This window comes from Macaca fascicularis, chromosome 1, assembly GCF_037993035.2.
Source record: "Macaca fascicularis isolate 582-1 chromosome 1, T2T-MFA8v1.1".
NCBI classification, from domain to species: domain Eukaryota; kingdom Metazoa; phylum Chordata; class Mammalia; order Primates; family Cercopithecidae; genus Macaca; species Macaca fascicularis.
The window spans coordinates 6152928-6160820 of record NC_088375.1 but is presented as its reverse complement, the minus strand read 5'-3'; the positions used below and the strand labels follow the sequence as shown (position 1 = coordinate 6160820).

Sequence of the window (7893 nt, the reverse complement as noted above, 5' to 3'; positions counted from 1 at the left end):
TCCGTGGTCCTGAGCAGCTCTCGGCAACCCAAAGATCCTACTGACTCCTCATCAGACTTCTTTCTCACTGGAATTTTACACCTGGGCTGTTAACAACAGGCCAGGTCAAATTCAAGTGAGAGAGAAAAGCTCATTATTAAGGGTAAAATCCAAAACATTATGCATAAAGATATGTATGCACAATTTTTATACATAAAGATTTCATAAAACTAAAAGATCAGGAAATGAAAAGAGCTATAGAAAGAAAAATGATGGTAAATGAGACATTAATTTACCCTTCTAATCTCATATCACAGCAAAAGGTAATCAAAGAATCTATATGAGGTCCAAAAAATACACAAAAATTATGTAGCAAAGCCTATAGCCTGAAAAAGTAAACATTGAAATTTATATGTCCATAAAATGTTTACAAAATTGAGTACATATTACACACACCACCCCAAAAAAATCTAAGCAAAGTAGAGAATGTAGAAATGCTACAGATTATATTCTCTGATTATGACACAACAAAACTAGAAATTACAGCATGGAAATTTAAAAGCTTTCTCTTAAATAATTCTATGTCAAAAAGAAATCCAGGCCAGGTACAGTGGCTCACGCCTGTAACTCCAGTACTTTGGGAGGCCAAAGCGGGCAGGTCACTTGAGGTCAAGAGTTCAACACCAGCCTTGTCAACATGGTGACACCCTGTCTCTACTAAAAATACAAAAATTAGCTGGGCCTGGTGGCGCATGCCTGTAATCCCAGCTACTCAGGAGGCTGAGGCAGGAGAATTCCTGGAACCCAGAGGATGGAGGTTGCAGTGAGCCGAGATTGCACCACTGCACTCCAGCCTAGCTGACACGGCAAGACTCTGTCAAAAAAAAAAAAAAAAAAAAAGAAGAGGAAGAAGAAGAAGCAGAAGCAGAAGCAGAAGCAGAAGCAGAAGCAGAAGCAGAAGAAGAAGAAGAAGAAGAAGAAGAAGAAGAAGAAGAAGAAGAAGAAGAAGAAGAAGAGGAGGAGGAGGAGGAGGAGGAGGAGCAGGAGGAGGAGGAGGAAGAGGAAAAGGAAGAAGAAGAGGAAGAAGAAGGAGGAGGAGGAGAGGAGGAAGAGGAGGAGGAAGAAGAGGAGGAGGAGGAAGAGGAGGAAGAGGAGGAGGAGGAAGAAGAAGAAGAAGAAGAAGAAGAAGAAGAAGAAGCAGCAGCAGCAGCAGCAGCAGGAGGAGGAGGAGGAGGAGGGAGGAGGAGGAGGAGATCAAACAAAATTTCCAGAATATGTGGAAAACAGTGACAATAAAAATATTACATATGTGCAATCCCAGCATTTTGAGATGTCAGGGTGGGAGGATCGCTTGAGGCCAGGAGTTCGAGACCAGCCTGGACCACATAGGGAGACTCCATCTCCACGAAAAAAATTTTTTTTAAATAGCCAGGTATAGTGGTACTTCCTGTAATCCCAGCTACCTGGAAGGCTAAGGTGGGAGAATCACCTGACCTCAGGAGTTCAAGTCTTTAGCAAGCCATGATCATATCACTGCACTCCAGCCTTCGCAACAGAGTAAGATCCTGTCTCCAAAAAAAAAAAAAAAAAAATCACATGTGGGAAATAGCTATAGCACAATAAAAATGAATATACTAAGTATTTACAACAAAAAAGCTAGTAAAGGTTGAACAACTATCCCTAGGAAAGTAGAAATAATGTGTTAATAAATATGAAAGCAGGCTAGGCACAGTGACTCACATCTGTAACCCCTCAGTTTGGGAGGCCGAGGGCAGATCACCTGAGGTCAGGAGTTCCAGACCAGCCTGGCCAACATGGTAAAATCTTGTCTCTACTACAAATACAAAAACTAACCAGGCATGGTTGTGTACACCTGTAATTCCAGCTACTTGGGAGGCTGATGCAGGAGAATCTCTTGAACCCAGGAGGCTGAGGTTGCAGTGAGTCAAAATTATGCCACTGTGCTCCAAGTGGGGCAACAGACTGACACTCCATCTCAAAATAAATAAATAAGAAAGCAGAAAGTAATAAATTAGAAAACAGAAACATAGAACTAATTTATAAATCAAAGCACTATGCCTGAAAAGAGGGAGAAAACTTCTGAATTAAGGAAGGGAAGAGATGGTTGGAGAGGAGATGGGAGAAGGCAGAGATAATTTAAGGAGCAAAAGCATGTGGAGAAGCAAAGCCACTGGAAGATGAACAGGGCTCTGAAAGAAATGCTTGATTGCTATCTTTTCAAATGACTGTAGTTCCCAGTGACCTCATTTTTCTCCTCCCTGGAAGTCTGAGGGGCAATTCACTTATCTCCTCCTCTCCCCTACACTCCTCACCCCACACTCAAAACCAGTCTATGCTCCTCTCATTCTCATATGACAGATTTCAGATGGCATTCTTATTTCCCTGATTTCTTTTTGAGATAGCTTGCATTTCTCTCCTCTATATAAAACCACCATTTATCAAACGCCTACACGGACCAAGCAGGCCGTAAGGGCTTCACAGATAGTTTCACTAAACTCATGCCAAAACTTTCGGGCTTTTTTTTCTTTTTCTTTATCTTTTTTTTTTTTTTGGAGACGGAGTCTCGCTGTCGCCCAGGCTGGAGTGCAGTGGCCCGATCTTGGCTCACAGAAAGCTCCGCCTCCCGGGTTCAGGCCATTCTCCTGCCTCAGCCTCCCGAGGAGCTGGGACTACAGGCGGCCGCCACTGTGCCCAGCTAATTTTTTGTATTTTCAGTAGAGACGGGGTTTCACCGTGGTCTCGATTTCCTGAACTCCTGATCCGCCCACCTCGGCCTCCCAAAGTGCTGGGATTACAGGCGTGAGCCACTGCGCCTGGCCACACTTTCAGGCTTTATACCTACCTTATAGATAAAGAAATTGAAGCTTACAGAGTTTAAGTAATGTTTCCAAAGCCTCGTGGCTAGTAATTCAAACCTAATTTCTGCCTACTCCAAAGTCTACTTTTCCTCATGATACTATACTGCCTCTCCATGGATAAAGACAGCGATCACACATTAATAAAATTTGCACAAAGTTGGCAAACTGTTGGAAGGGAAGGTTAAGATGATTAATAAAATCAAAAGCCAGATGATCTCAACAACCTGAAATAACTGGCTGACAACCAACTTGAATAACTCCCTGCTGGAGAAGTTCAAAGTACTATTTTGGGTTTTAAAAAACAGTTTGGCCGGGCGCGGTGGCTCATGCCTGTCATCCCAGCACTTTGGGAGGCCAAGGCGGGCAGATCATGAGGTCAGGAGTTCAAGACCAGCCTGGCCAATATGGTGAAATCCAGTCTCTACTAAAAATAAAAAATTAGCCAGGTGTGGTGACATGCACATGTAGTACCAGCTACTCGGGAGGCTGAGGCAGGAGAATCACTTGAACCTGGGAGGCGGAGGTTGCAGTGAGCTGAGATTGTACCACTGCACTCCAGCCTTGGCGACAGTGTGAGACTCCATCTAAAAATACAAATAAAATAAAAACTAAAAGTTTGATATATTCAGAATCAGGAGGTCTGTTGGGTGCAATTCATTTGAAAACTTCCTCAGCGTTTTAGTGGTCGGTATGGTCCCTCTATCTGTCAGGGTCCTAGCAGAAAATTGTTGTACTCTCAAAGGGTTAAGTAGAAAGAGTTTGATGAAGGGTCTCTTACCAGGGTTAAGGGAACTACTAGGGTTTGGGTATTTGACCATTCCAAACTCATGTTGAAATGTGATCCCATTGTTGGAGGCGGGGCCTAAGGGGAGGTGTTGTGGGCATGAGTGAGGACCTCTCATGAATGTCTTGGTGCCACCCTTGGTGATGAGTGAGTTCTCGCTCTCTCTCTCTCTCCTCTTTTTTTGAGTGAGTTTCGCTCTTGTTGCCCAGACTGGAGTGCAATGGTGCAATCTTGGCTCACTGCAACCTCCACCTCCAAGGTTCAACCCATTCTCCTGTCTCAGCCTCCTGAATAGCTGGGATTACGGGTGCCCACCAATATGCCCAGCTAATTTTTGTATTTTTAGTAGAGATGGGGTTTCACCATGTTGGTCAGGCTGGTCTCAAACTCCTGACCTCAGGTGATTCGCCCGCCTTGGCCTCCCAAAGTGCTGGGACTACAGGTGTGAGCCACCGTGCTCACCTAGTTCTAGCTCTCTGAATTTCCACAAGAGCTGGTTGTTAACAAGAGCCTGGCACAAACCCCTTCCTCTCTCACAACATGATCTCTGCACATGCCAGCTTCCCTTCCCCTTCTGCCATGCGTAGAAACAGCCTAAAGCCCTCACCAGAGGCAGATGGTGGCACCATGCTTCTTGCACACCTTCAGAATTGTGAACCAAATAAACCTCTCTTCTTTAAAATTACCCAGCCTCTGGTATTCCTTTATAACAACACACACACACACACACACACACACACACACACACACACAAGCAGACTAAAATGGGAACTAATTAGAAATAATGAAGACCCCAGGGACTGGCACCAAGGCTCCCCAACAGAAACTGAAGCCACGGATAGAAGGACACACTCATTGTTATTTTTTTCTAATGGTTAAGTAATTATTTGCTCTTAATTTCACAATTTCTGCCAAGGCCTCCCATGGACCAAACTCAACTGGAATCTAAAAAGCAGAGAACCTGAGTGGTATATTCAGTAGAAGTCAGCTTCCTAGGGAACCTTGCAGGAAGGATGAAGGTAGAGAATCTGGTGGTGAAGCAAATGCCCATCACACGCACTTTACTCCAACAGAGCGACTCAGATGCTATGAAACAATGGTAATTCAGTCTCAGGGTCTGATTGCAGTAACGTACAATCCAGGTTTTAATCACCAGAAATCACATCCTATTGTCTTCTGCACAGACCCAAACACACTTGGAGGTCATGTTCAATATGAATACCTCACAGAGAAGGAAATTTACACACAAGAAGTACATGCAGAGAAAGCCAGCTGGCATGTCGACCATTCAAAAACTCAGGGTATTTAGGATAAAAAAGACTCAGGAAGACAAGTATGAAGCATAATCTGTGGCGTTCCACACAGCAGACATTAGACACATACAGGAGAGTTGTTGGAAAGCGGAATTTATTTTCATATAAATAATACTGAGCTAGATCTTAAATCTCAATATTTCAGATCTCTAGAACTATCCGTCAGTGAAATGGATTGCCAACAGAAAGAGCAATACCATGTCACTTAAGAATACAATCATGGACGAGGCTGCCACCTGCTGTTGGGGGCCACTGCAGAAGAAATTCCAGAACACTGGGCTGTAGAGCATCTCACTTTCCTTACGGCTCTAAGTTTCTGAATCAGTGACCTGGCGTCAGTACCATATACACCAAGACCCACTTACACAGATGACCGTTCTTCACATTAGGCCCATGGAGACAGGGGTAAAATTCTGAATTTGCTCAGATACCTTCTCTGGTACTGACATCTACGCATTACACAATTCATCTCTTCATACTTAATCTTTGAAGTTTGCTACTTCTCAGACAGACTAATGAGTAATGACCAAATATCCTGAAGCTTAGAATGCTTCTAACTCCTCTCAAAACAGAATATTCATCAAAACAGAGCAGTTGTGCACTTAATTTTAGGCCTTGTCTAATGCCTCCTTTCTTGGCAGTAATTGTGGCCAGAATAGCTCTTTCCAGGGACAGAGAAAGGACCTTTTGAAAGGATAGGGTCTCTAGATAGAAAAGCAAATGCCTCATTCCAGAAGGTCTTCAAGAAAAAAAGGCTGTGGTGATAACAAAGATAACTGAATATAATCTATTCTGTTAAAAAAAACAGTTTATGAAATAGTATATGTGTGTATACAGTCCATAAAAAGCTGAATATATATATGTATATATATATACACACACACACACATACACACACACATTCAAATAAATAATAGTTATCTCTAACTAGAGGAATTCTAGTTGCCTTATATTTTCTTCTTTTTCCTTACTTTATTTTCTACAATAAACATGTATTCTTAACAAGAAAAGTATTTTCTGGTGTGCTTTTTAATTTTCTTTGTTTAACTGAGAGTGAGGCTACATAACTACATGGCTAGGAACATTTTTAGAAAACTTGGCTGCTCTGGAAAATTGACATATCCTGATTTCTTCCATAGCTTGGATCTTGACCTACAGGGAAATATAAAAATGTTGACTTGAACCTGAGGGGTGCCATTTTCACTGCTGAAGCAGTTTCATGGATCATGAATTGGAGAAATGACTTCAGCAACATGGGTGTTAAAAACCGAAAGCACAAGTGACCTACAACAGATGATGGAGAACAAAGAGCAAGCCGGGAAAAGCAGTGGCCTTTAATACACACGCGATTAATTACCCTTTGAAAGGAAGCAATACTCCACTCTGCTCCCCAAACTCCCGTATGCAACTATAAACTTACAATGGCTCATTTCAGAGAACCCAAGGGCACCAAGTGATATGCCAGGGGCAGGGTAGAGGGAGTGGTCAGTCCCCATGGATGCAAGAAAGCACTGTCTGCAGAAAACTGAAAAACAGTCATGACACTGAGTAAAACTGTATCTGCTTTTGAAAAACCACTATACATCAGCAATGCTACCCGCCCTTGGTACATGGCCAAGGGCACCATAAAAGCCCCAGTGGAGAATTTGCTGACGGAACAAGGGAGTTTCTTCTCCAATCTTCAAGAAAGTATGATTTTTGGTATACACTTCTATTCCCCCTCTTACTTTGGTATATTTTCCTCCCTCTCTTCTCTTCTTCTGTCTATTTTTGTTTGTTTGTTGGGTGGCAGGAAGAATATACATTCCTTTAACTAGAAATAGAGTCAATGGGGTCACCTGTGTTCCAAAAACCTGAAAAAGGGCTGATTTGAGACTGGACAACTTCTGTTGATTTGTTCCTTTCATTAGCACAACATTCCATTTTAACTGGATTTTAGGGTCATATTGCTTTCTTTTCTATTTAAAGAGTTTGCCCCCCAAGTCCGGGCACGGTGACCCATGCCTGTAATCCCAGCACTTTGGGAGGTTGAGGTGGGCGGATCACGAGGTCAAGACACCAAGACCATCTGGCCAATGTGGTGAAACACCATCTCTACTAAAAATACAAAAATTAGCTGGGTATGGTGGCCCTCACCTGTAGTCCCAGCTACTCAGGAAGCTGAAGCGGGAGAACTGCTTGAACCCGGAAGGTGGATGTTGCAGTGAGCCGAGATTGCGCCACTGCACTCCAGCCTGGCGACAGAGCGAGACTTTGTCTCAAAAAAAAAACAGTTGCCCCTCAAATTTCCTCTGTTCTTTGAAAACCTAGTCGTCTTCTTCTTTTTTCACTCCTATATTTATATGCAACTTTTCTATAAATATTGGGGTTTGATCACCCAAGGACAAATGCTTTTGAGATAAATTTTACTTATTATATGCTGTATATTATTTTTCCAGGTATCTTATAATGTTTTTATGCCATTGTGCTATTAGAATTGTATCACCTTGATATTGCAAGGCTAAGTAATTCTCTGTTGCATCTCTGATTATATAAAGTTAATATGCCTACAGATTCCATAGGGCCTGAAATGCCTTCAAAATTGCAGACTCTCCCTTTTCATTCATATGATATTTTTAGTTTTGAAATTCTTTTCAGGTAGAGTTGAAAACCAAGTACAGAGGAAACATCCAGAGGAACAATCCTATTCTTACAATCCTATCGTTTTAGTTCGACTGGATATATCTCATTTTAACGACAACGAAACTGAGACAGAAAGAGTACTTTTGGTTTGTAGACTCATATCAACCCCAGAATTTACACACCACACAAACAGCAGCAGGAAAGGCCAAGGCATTGAAAATGCTAGAACATGGTTCCAGTAGGACCAGTGTTAAATCATTTTTTAAGAGTAAACTTTATTATTATTATTATTATTATTATTTTTGAGACAGAGTCT

The 7893-nt window shown here is 42.2% G+C and overlaps 1 long non-coding RNA gene across 1 annotated transcript; it reads left to right on the top strand.

Annotated features, from left to right (window-relative positions):
• The first annotated feature begins 3989 nt into the window (after positions 1-3989).
• LOC123572347 (uncharacterized) lies at positions 3990-5965 on the top strand. Its single transcript, XR_006696876.2, has 2 exons — positions 3990-4086; positions 4827-5965. It is a non-coding gene; the product is annotated as an uncharacterized lncRNA (long non-coding RNA).
• Positions 5966-7893: the final 1928 nt, after the last annotated feature.